The sequence below is a fragment of the Protomyctophum bolini genome (assembly GCF_963924005.1).
Source record: "Protomyctophum bolini genome assembly, chromosome: 18".
Classification (NCBI taxonomy): domain Eukaryota; kingdom Metazoa; phylum Chordata; class Actinopteri; order Myctophiformes; family Myctophidae; genus Protomyctophum; species Protomyctophum bolini.
In genome coordinates, this window is record NC_137879.1 from 36,296,628 (window position 1) to 36,309,159 (window position 12,532).

The following is a 12,532-nucleotide window of genomic DNA, read 5'->3' on the forward strand; positions in this document are numbered from 1 at the left end:
GCCTGGCCCCTGCACTATTATGTGGTTGTATAACAATGAGTGTACTAATGCAGGGGTTCTCAACGTTTTTGTCTGGGGACCCCCGGAAATGCTTTGGCCATGTATCGCCACGGTTTTCTCTATATAGTACCGTTTGATATTGTGATTGAGTACAGTATAACAACAGCATCATAATAATAAAACATGCAGTGTCAGATGTACATACAGAAATACATAATGTAGATCAGGGGTATATAGGCAACTTTGACCATGGAGAGAGCCACTATATTTCCACACTCACTCCAGAGGGACACTGTCATAGCACAAATAGCTGATCTACAAGGTACAAGCTCAAAACGCATCGCACCATGGCACATTTTGAGCTTGTAGATCAGCTATTTTTGCTATTTTTTAATTGAAATCCTGAATAATTTTTTGATTTTTTTAAATTGGAATCCTGAAAAATTTAAAATTTATTTAATTTCAAATGCATTTAATTATAGTTATGTTAACTTGACGAACTAAATCCAAATACATTGGACACAAAAAAAGACTAACATTTAATACTAGTCAATAGGCTACATATAGACTGAAGTAATTAAAGCGGGTAATGTTTGCATGTGTGGAATTGTAACAGCTGAAATCAAAAATATATCAGTATTCTGACATTAACCTGAGGGCCACATTAAGTGATGGTGGGCCCCGGGGCCGCCAGTTGCCCATGTATGATGTAGATAGATTGATGCAATGGGGAAAAAAACAGAAGACAGAAGAAAAGATGGTCTCTAACAGACTCAAACTCAGGTCACCACCATACTTCTCTGTTCTAATAATTTCTCAGATAACTCTTGACCCAGTCAATAAGAAATACCACTAAAATGGACCATAAAGCACGTTTACGTCGAAAGTTTCTCTCAAGGGTGAATTATTAGTGGCTTTTAAGGCGGGACATTTCAGAGACACTGATCACATCCATGGGGATTCTCTCCACTGTAATTCCCAGTATGATTTCTCTGGTGGCTTTTAAGGCCGGCCAAACGAGAGAAGTGTTGTCCACATTGATCACATCCATAGGGTATCTCTCAAGTGTGAATTCTCTGGTGTGTTTTAAGGTTGGACAATTGAGAGAAGTGTTGTCAAAACTGATCACATCCATAGGGTATCTCTCAAGTGTGAATTTTCTGGTGGGTTTTAAGGTGGGCCAATAGAGAGAAGCGTTTTCCACACTGATCACATCCATAGGGTTTCTCTCCAGTGTGAATTCTCTGGTGTGTTTTAAGGTTGGACAATTGAGAGAAGTGTTGTCCACACTGATCGCATCCATAGGGTTTCTCTCCAGTGTGAATTTTCTGGTGGGTTTTAAGGTGGGCCAATAGAGAGAAGCGTTTTCCACACTGATCACATCCATAGGGTTTCTCTCCAGTGTGAATTCTCTGGTGTCTTTTAAGGTGGGACAATAGAGAGAAGCGTTGTACACACTGATTGCATCCATAGGGTTTCTCTCCAGTGTGAATTCTCTGGTGTGTTTTAAGGTTGGGCATTTGAGAGAAGTGTTGTCCACACTGATCACATCCATAGGGTTTCTCTCCAGTGTGAATTCTCTGGTGTATTTTAAGGTTGGACATTTCAGAGAAGTGTTGTCCACACTGATCACATCCATAGGGTTTCTCTCCAGTGTGAATTATCTGGTGTCTTTTAAGGTGGGACATTACCGAGAAGTGTTGTCCACACTGATCACATCCATAGGGTTTCTCTCCAGTGTGAATTATCTGGTGTCTTTTAAGGTGGGACATTACCGAGAAGTGTTGTCCACACTGATCACATCCATAGGGTTTCTCTCCAGTGTGAATTCTCTCGTGTTTTTTAAGGCTGGACATTACCGAGAAGTGTTGTCCACACTGATCACATCCATAGGGTTTCTCTCCAGTGTGAATTCTCTCGTGATTTTTAAGGCTGGACATTACCGAGAAGTGTTTTCCACACTGATCACATCCATAGGGTTTCTCTCCAGTGTGAGTTCTCTTGTGTCTTTTAAGGCTGGACATTTCAGAGAAGTGTTGTCCACACTGATCACATCCATAGGGTTTCTCTCCAGTGTGAATTATCTGGTGGGTTTTAAGGCTGGACATTTCAGAGAAGTGTTTTCCACACTGATCACATCCATAGGGTTTCTCTCCAGTGTGAATTCTCTGGTGGGTTTTAAGGCGGTCCAATCGAGAGAAGCGTTGTCCACACTGATCACATCCATAGGGTTTCTCTCCAGTGTGAGTTCTCTTGTGTTTTTTAAGGCTGGACATTACCGAGAAGTGTTGTCCACACTGATCACATCCATAGGGTTTCTCTCCAGTGTGAATTCTCTGGTGGGTTTTAAGGCTGGACATTTCAGAGAAGTGTTTTCCACACTGATCACATCCATAGGGTTTCTCTCCAGTGTGAATTCTCTGGTGGGTTTTAAGGTGGTCCAATCGAGAGAAGCGTTGTCCACACTGATCACATCCATAGGGTTTCTCTCCAGTGTGAATTCTCTGGTGGCTTTTAAGGCTGGACATTACAGAGAAGTGTTTTCCACACTGATCACATCCATAGGGTTTCTCTCCAGTGTGAATTATTTTGTGTTTTTTAAGGCTGGACATTACAGAGAATTGTTGTCCACAGTGATCACATCCATAGGGTTTCTCTCCAGTGTGAATTCTCTGGTGGGTTTTAAGGTGGGCCAATATAGAGGAGCGTTGTCCACACTGATCACATCCATATGGTTTCTCTCCAGTGTGAATTCTCTGGTGTATTTTAAGTCTGGAGATGCAAGTGAAGTGTTTTCCACACTGATCACAGCAATGGTGTTGTTTCTTTGCCAAGCTCCTTTGTTCGTCCACCTCTGGTAGGTCAGGGCAGTCAGACTGGTGATGCGACACTGGAATGGAAACAAATACAAAGGAAAGATTGTTGGTAGTTAGAAAGACTTTAGAGAAGTAGAAGAACTTTCTCTGTCATGTAGCTAACCAACAGTGACCTTAACAACTGTAGCAGGTACTTTCACCTGTTGCAGAAATTAACTAGATAAAGTGCCCCTTGGAGCAGGTTGTGCTATAATAGGCCGATGTGAAAAGGGTGCCATTTCTTCTTATGCTTTCGATGGCAATTGGATGATTTCAGGCATTTTGTTCCAAAAATGTGTTTTGCAAAAATCCACCTGTTGGTGGCGCTATAACAGGTCAATGTGAAAAGGGTGGGATACATTCCTCAGCCTAGTAGGAAAGTCAGTGAAACATTTCACGTAAATTGCATGCTGCGTTCATGATTCCAGGCTTTTTGTGCCAATCCTGCAAACTTTGAAAGCCAATGTTAGCCAATTAGGATGGAATATGAAATATGGGACAGATCCGTCTTGAACACATGACTATACAGATGTGTGTAACGATTTGAGTTACACATTTTTTGCGTTATATTTTTTGACAGAATCTGGTGGAGTAATATAAAAAGAATGTTTTTTCAAAAGTCGGCCTCCTGGTGGCGCTATAATAGGCTGTTTTTGGGGCAGAGGTTCATCGTTGGCATCCAGGGAGTGTGTGTGCAAGATTTGGCATCGACCGGGTTAACGGTGACGGAGATTAGCTGGTAATAGATTGACGGACGCACACACACACGGACGTAGTGCAAAACATACTCTCTCCCCATCCCTTTGGCCTGGTGGAGACAATTACAAGTCCAGACATGGCCTTATTGTCTCCACCAGGCCTGGGGAGAGAGTATGTTTTGCACTCAGTCCATGCGTGCGTCCGTCCGTCCGTTAACAGCTAATCTCCAGCACCGTTCCATGCAAAACTTTGAACACACACTCCCTGGATGCCAACGACGAACCTCTGCCGCAAATATTCCTCAACGGCCTGTTAGCGCCACCATGAGGCCGATTTAGGCAAAACACATAGATAACTCGTACACATTTTATCCATACATCACACAATTTGGTATACACTATCTCCATAGTCATGTGATCAACACGGATCTGCACCATTTCCCATCTTCCATCCTGATTGGCGAAGATTGGCTTCCAAAGTTCACATGATTCGTCCGTTTCGAACAAAATGCCACAAATCACAAACGCAGTGTGCAATTTCCGTGAAATAACAATAATAATAATAAAATAATAATATTAACTTTACAAACTTTAGCACCTTTCATGACATGAAATGCAGCTCAAAGTGCTTTACAGAGCAATGGAGAAAAAAAGAAAAGAAAGGCAAGGCATAAACATTAAAAAACAAGAGCAGTAATGCAATACAGTTACGACATGAATAACAAAAACATTAAAGATCAATTAAAAGCAAGGGTGTAGAAGTGGGTCTTGAGCTGTGCTTTAAAAATGTCTACAGAGGCTGCCTGTCGAAGGTACAGTGGGAGTTTGTTCCACGCAGTCTGTCCGTAGAAGCAAAAAGCTGCTTCCCCGTATTTTTTAGTTGCCATTTTTTTAGGCAAAGCGAGCAGGCCAGCAGTGGAAGACCTTAGGGGGGCGGTTTGGGACATATTTAGGCAGGCAGTCATGTAGGTAGGAAGGTGCGAGACCATTGAGAGATTTATAAACAAGTAAAATAATTTTTAAATCAATCCTAAAAACAACCGGAAGCCAGTGCAGTGAAGCCAAAACTTGAGTAATATGTTCTCTCATCTTAGTTCTAGTTAAAACTCTGGCTGCAAGGGGCACGGTGGCACAGTTGGTAGTGCTTTCGCCTCACAGCTAGAACGTCCTTGGTTCGATTCCCGCTCGGGGCACTGTGGGTGCTGGCGGCGTGTTTCCTCCTCCGCGTCATCAGTGCCCATACCCGAGGCGGTGTTGGCGAAAGGGCCTTTCTGTGTGGAGTTTGCATGTTCTCCCCGTGTCCCCTAGGGTAGGTAGGTACCCTCACAAAAACATGCAGTAATCCTGGTCTCTAAACTGCCTCCCCCTTGCCAGCCGGGGCACCTGATGGAGGGGAATGGAACTTGTTGGAATAACGTGTTCCTTCCACGAGCTACGTCCAACCAGGGAAACTCCCCCCTGTCAGGTGTAAAGGAGCAACTTGGACACTCAGGCACCCTCCACCAGGTTGGTGGAGGGTGTGTAGAGCCCAGGATCACATTAGATAATTGACACAGGGGTGAAAAATAGGTTACAAAATCGTGGGATAAAACAAAAGTAAAACAAAAAAAAACTCTGGCTGCTGCATTTTGGACAAGTTGTAATCTGTCAGTTCTTTTCTTAGGCAGTCTAGAAAAAAAGTGCATTGCAGTTATCAAGCCGAGAAAAAACAAAGGCGTGGATTAGCGTTTTTGCATCGTCCAATTACAAATAGGCTCTGATTCGTGCAATATTTCTACGGTGAAAAAAGACAATCTTGGTACCATGATTAATGTGTTAATTAAAATTAAATTCAGAATCAATAATGGCCCCCAAGTTCTTTACTGTACTGTTACTTTCTACAGTCAGGTTGGCTCTGCATTTCCTCAACAAAATGAAGAACACAAAAAACATGTTTATATTACTCCTAAACATTTTGCCAAACATCACACACACACTCCTATCATCCAGGTGGAGACCTGTGCCCAGAAGGGCACTTTTTCTAGTTTTACTATAATTTTATTAAGGACAAAGCACAGTTACCGAAGGTCACTCCAGTGCTAGTCATCCCAAGAGCTCAGAGCTTCTCTGGACATTGGTGTGTGTTTGTTTGTTTGTGTGTGTGTGCGTGCGTGTTATACTGAGTATCATTTCTATAGGGTTTGTGACACAATGGTGATTGAAACAATGGTAACTATGGCCCAATTCAATAGTATTTTTTTGTTTGACCGTTTTGGCTTCTCTCTTCCTCACTTCCTTGACTTCCTTATTGACTTCCCATTGTACCGCCTCCCGCACAGACACTGGCTAGCTGCGACAGAGCAGATCAGAGGTAGGAACGTAGGGACGCGCAGCTAGCCAGTCCCGGTGCTGGAGGCGGTACAATGGGAAGTCAATAAGGAAGTCAAGGAAGTGAGGAAGAGAGAATTTCAGAGCAGCCAAAACTGTCAAACAAAGTACTTAATGGCATCTGCTCCAAATGAAAATTCTCTCACGTTTACGTTGTCTCCTATAGCAGTTGTATGCATCGGAACGGAGGGTATGTCCAGCTGCGTCCTATTGTTTGTTTACAAACTTGGAAGGGACCCTACGTAAAGAAGAGCTTTACGGAGGGTGCCGAGAGGGGCTATGAATACGTATACACTGCATGCATGAAAAGAGGAGTTAACAGGCAATTATGGGCACTAGATTTGCCTGTAAACCTCAAGTTTAGCAGCATAATTAATACGGTAATATACAAGGTGTGATGATGGTACAATTCGGGGATGTTTACCGGAGTTTGTTGGAAAGTTTAACGGGAGTTTCCTGTAAAATACACATCCTTATTCCATGCTTTTTGCGCAGTGTGGTAGCCTATTCACACCCTTTGATAGGACACTCAAAATTGAGCAGAGGTGCATCCTGTTCCTACTGATGATTGGAGTCTGCCTAAGGCCCAATCCCAATCCACTCCCTTGCTGACTCAATGAGCCCTCACTGACTTAGCTGCGCGTTCATGTGAAGTCTGCGAGGGCTTGAGGGATCAGTGAGGGCTCAGCCCCGCCCCTTTATGTGCCCTTTTCAGCGTCGACTATTCCCTGATGAAGGCTTAACCACCAAAATGTTGGATTCATGATGTCTTAACCTGCTTCGTCCTAATAAAGCACTGGCACTCTGGCTATTGGCGTGTGCGGCCACTGTAATGTAAGAACCACAGCTACAGCTACTGATATTAATAACGGGTGTGTTGCATTTACAGTAGGTGCATGTGTGACCCACCTTGGCCACCTATTCTGCCCTAAAAAAAAGGCAATAACTACATTTGTGGTTGAAATTGAGTTATACAATTAACTCCTTGGTCTGTTTTACCTTGTGACAAAGTTTCAGAGTTCCATTTTGCTTTGTTTGAGAGAAAAAGCTCCCTCAAAAATGTCCGCTCATGCAAAAATAAATGAAGGTGGATGCTGAATGCAGAGGTTTCAACAAAATATGGACTAGGCTACTAAGTATTTATTCATTGAAGTCAGAAGTATACTAATACTCTTACCAGCTTGTCAAAACAATGCCAGTAGGCTATCTGCTTTTGATTTAGAAATAAAAATAATTTTATGCAGAATGATTTCAGCATTTTGGCCCAGCCTGCCACCATATTTTTGTTTCCCATATGAGATGATTTCTTACAATTTAACCATGAATTATATTGTGCCCGTGATAAGATTCTTAGCCATTTAGCAGCAATGAAGCCAATTAAGCCTACAGATTAGATATACTGCATATAATTCCGGACGTGTTCCATTTTAAGTGCACATACGGTAATCGGCAATTATTGGGAAAAATAATTGCCCACTACCCCTGCGTTAAATTCATGTTATGCTTAATTGTATTTAGCATTTCATAGCATTTAAATAGTTCAAATAGCCGATCTACAAGCTGTACGTGTTGACGTAGATCGGCTATAGTTGATCAATTTAAATGTTTTTCAAAATAATAACAAAGGCAAAGAAGTTCAGAGATAAGGGGTTTAGTTTAGCACTGACAAAAATAGGGCCCGTGCCCTGAAGTGATCGAACCACACAGTCTACTGAGTAGACTGTGTGGTTCGATCACTTCAGGGCACGGGCATTGGAGTAGACTCTACTCCAACCCTAAAACCCCAGGGTTCAACCCGTAGTAGTAGCCTACAGACACCAGACAAGTTCCCATCCCAAATATAAACATGCCAACATCCCACCAGGAGGACATGAGGCCTTCATCCTACTCCTCCCAGCCCAACACTCCCCGCTGACAGGTGCCGCCCCACTGCGCCTCAGCCTGTAGAATTACATAGCCTGGGCAGGTTTATAATCCGGTCGGGAGCGGATAACTTTCGTCATGTTGTAGTCAATGGTTTCTAGTCATCTGGCAGGAAACCACAAGACGGAATCAGTACTTCTTATTCCGCCTTGTGGGTTCCTGCCTAAAGGACTACAAATCAGTGACTACAACATGACGTAAATTACCATCCGCTCCGGACCGGTTCACACAGCAATTTTGGAACTCAGACCAGGCTTTCCTCCGAGGTGGAAAGCCTGCATGGTGACGCGAGGTTAAGGATTACATGCTGTGAGACATACTGTATCACCCTGAGCACCCTCTCTCCCTGCCCAGCTTCCCTCCACCGAACACGGTGTTCGTATAGATGCCCGACAAAGCCAGATGCACCACGGTGGATTTTCACTCTAAAGACACATGGTATATGCACCGTAGTCTCTCGAGACAGACTGGTGTCACAAGGGAAGTTTTTATTTTATTTTTTGACGATGGATTCTCAGATTGTACACACTGTAATATGCATTAGTGTGCACGTATGGCATGGCCACAAGCAGCAATACATGTCACCTTTTTAGAAAAACCACACCTGTGCAATGTGAGGGGCGCTCTAATCATCATACATCATCTCATTCTGGCCAATCACAACTTGCGTCCTCACTTTCATCATCGATGTTGCTTCGTCATCAATGCATGTCATCAATAATTTACACCATGACGTAAAGTTGTCCATTCATTGTCAATGGGAATTTAATGTTTGGGTAGGACAAAGTTTGTGGACACACACTAAAAGCTGGACATATAGGAGGGCCTCAAAAAAAGATTGCTAGAATAAACATGCACTTTGAAGAGTATAATTTATTTCAGGAACCTATATAATAACAGTTACAAACTGCTTTGGTAAAACGAGCATGTATCAGACTCCAGCAGCTGGCTGCTACAGGACATCACAGACATAAGTCGCATACCGAAGCGGACGTAGGGGGCACGGCCAGGAATACCATCTATATAGGCCAGTGTTTCTCAAAGTAGGGTCCTTGAGGTAGTTGCAGAGGGTCCCCAGATAAATGATGGATAGTTAGGAACCAAATAGGCTAGGAACCAAATGGACCCTTATGTGGTTGTAACTTTGAGAGTGTACTAATGCAGGGGTTCTCAACGTTTTTGTCTGGGGACCCCCGGAAATGCTTTGTCCATGTCTCGCTCCCCCCTCCACACCACGAATGTAAACAGACTGCAAAAAAAACCTTATAATAGAGAAAATACATCATAAATATTCGAATACTGAAACCAGATTTTATCATTAAGGAAAGTTTATGCATGCACTATGTGTACTATGTAAACTCTAAATTTCCATTTTCCAGGGACACACGGGTTGAGAACCCCTGGCCTATTGAGTGGTCTATTCAAGTACTTTTGAACGGCTGCAGAAGATGAATAAGGAGGCCAGGCATGTCCTTATTTGACTAACATTTTATTAAAAACTAAAGTAGTGGTAGTATGGCTGTACAGCAGGTACATTATTTGAATGAGTTGTATATATGGAGGGACAACATCTTGCTCTTCAATGAGCTCCGTTCTTTTATAGTGAGAGTAAAATGTTCAGAGGTCAACATGTGTCCACAAAATACACTGAATCCTGACCTGTACCGTGTGTCTCTTTCCAAAGTGTATTGTTCTCAAACACAAGTACACAATTATACTGTTTGTTTAAAAATAATTGACTGTTATTGTACTGTTCTCTATACAGTACTCTATATAGTACTGTTTGATATTGTGATTGAGTACAGTATACAGTAACAACAGCATCATAATAAAAAAACATGCAGTGTCGGATGTACATATAAGCAGAAATACATAATGTAGATCAGGGGTAGGCAACTTTGACCATGGAGAGGGCCACTATATTTCCACACTCACTCCAGAGGGGCCACTGTCATAGCACAAATAGCTGGTCAAAACGCGTCGCACTGCGGCGTGTTTTGAGCTTGTAGATTAGCTATTTTTGCTATTTTTTAATTGAAATCCTGAAAAATTACCTTTTTATTTAATTTCAAATGCATTTAATTATAGTTATGTTAACTTGACGAACTAAATCCAAATATATTGGACACAAAAAAAGACTAACATTTAATACTAGTCATTAAGCTACATATAGACTGAAGTAATTAAAGCGGGTCATGTGTGGAATTGTAACAGCTGAAATCAATAATATATCAGTATTCTGACATTAACCTGAGGGCCACATTAAGTGATGGTGGGCCCCGGGGCCGCCAGTTGCCCATGTATGATGTAGATACTAGATAGATTGATGCAATGGGGAAAGAAACATCAAAAAGACAGAAGAAAAGATGGTCTCTAACAGACTCAAACACAGGTCACCACCATACTTTTCTGTTCTAATAATTTCTCAGATAACTCTTGACCCAGTCAATAAGAAATACCACTAAAATGGATCATAATGCACGTTCACGTGGAAAGTTTCTCTCAAGGGTGAATTATCTAGTGGCGTTTAAGGCGGGACATTTCAGAGACACTGATCACATCCATGGGGATTCTCTCCACTGTAATTCCCAGTATGATTTCTCTGGTGGCTTTTAAGGCCGTCCAAACGAGCGAAGTGTTGTCCACACTGATCACATGCATAGGGTTTCTCTCCAGTGTGAATTCTCTCATGTTTTTTAAGGCTGGACATTACAGAGAAGTGTTGTCCACACTGATCACATCCATAGGGTTTCTCTCCAGTGTGAATTCTCTGGTGTCTTTTAAGGTGGGACAATTGAGAGAAGTGTTGTCCACACTGATCACATCCATAGGGTTTCTCTCCAGTGTGAATTTTCTGGTGGGTTTTAAGGCTGGACATTACAGAGAAGTGTTGTCCACACTGATCACATCCACAGGGTTTCTCTCCAGTGTGAATTCTCTGGTGTCTTTTAAGGTGGGACAATTGAGAGAAGTGTTGTCCACACTGATCACATCCATGGGGTTTCTCTCCAGTGTGAATTTTCTGGTGGGTTTTAAGGTTGGACAATAGAGAGAAGCGTTTTCCACACTGATCACATCCATAGGGTTTCTCTCCAGTGTGAATTATCTGGTGTGTTTTAAGGCTGGACATTACAGAGAAGTGTTGTCCACACTGATCACATCCATAGGGTTTCTCTCCAGTGTGAATTCTCTGGTGTCTTTTAAGGCTGGACATTTCAGAGAAGTGTTGTCCACACTGATCACATCCATAGGGTTTCTCTCCAGTGTGAATTTTCTGGTGGGTTTTAAGGTTGGCCAATAGAGAGAAGCGTTTTCCACACTGATCACATCCATAGGGTTTCTCTCCAGTGTGAATTATCTGGTGTGTTTTAAGGTTGGACATTACAGAGAAGTGTTGCCCACACTGATCACATCTATAGGGTTTCTCTCCACTGTGAATTCTCTGGTGTGTTTTAAGGTGGGACAATTGAGAGAAGTGTGTTCCACACTGATCACATCCATAGGGTTTCTCTCCAGTGTGAATTTTCTGGTGGGTTTTAAGGTTGGCCAATTGAGAGAAGTGTTGTCCACACTGATCACATCCATAGGGTTTCTCTCCAGTGTGAATTTTCTGGTGGGTTTTAAGGTTGGCCAATAGAGAGAAGCGTTTTCCACACTGATCACATCCATAGGGTTTCTCTCCAGTGTGAATTATCTGGTGTGTTTTAAGGTTGGACATTACAGAGAAGTGTTGTCCACAGTGATCACATCCATATGGTTTCTCTCCAGTGTGAATTTTCTGGTGGGTTTTAAAGCTGGACATTACCGAGAAGCGTTTTCCACACTGATCACATCCATAGGGTTTCTCTCCAGTGTGAATTATCTGGTGTGTTTTAAGGTTGGACATTACAGAGAAGTGTTGTCCACAGTGATCACATCCATATGGTTTCTCTCCAGTGTGAATTTTCTGGTGGGTTTTAAAGCTGGACATTACCGAGAAGTGTTTTCCACACTGACCACATCCATAGGGTTTCTCTCCAGTGTGAATTCTCAGGTGTTTTATAAGGGTGAGCTTATGAGAGAAGTGTTGTCCACACTGATCACATCCATAGGGTTTCTCTCCAGTGTGAATTCTCTGGTGGGATTTAAGGTGGGCCAATCGAGAGAAGCGTTGTCCACACTGATCACATCCATATGGTTTCTCTCCAGTGTGAATTCTCTGGTGTCTTTTAAGTTGGGAGATGCAAGTGAAGTGTTTTCCACACTGATCACAGCAATGGTGTTGTTTCTTTGCCAAGCTCCTTTGTTTGTCCACCTCTGGTAGGTCAGGGCAGTCAGACTGGTGATGCGACACTGGAATGGAAACAAATACAAAGGAAAGATTGTTGGTAGTTACTAGTTAGAAAGACTTAAGAGAAGTAGAAGAACTTTGATGATGTTCGACAAATCTCTGTCATGTAGCTAATCAACAGTGACCTTAACAACTGTAGCAGGTACTTTCACCTGTTGCAGAAATTAACTAGATAAAGTGCCCCTTGGAGCAGGATGTGCTATAATAGGCCGATGTGAAAAGGGTGCCATTTCTTCTCATGCCTTGGATGGCAATTGGATGATTTCAGGCATTTTGTTCCAAAAATGTGTTTTGCAAAAATCCACCTGTTGGTGGCGCTATAACAGGTCAATGTGAAAAGGGTGGGATACATTCCTCAG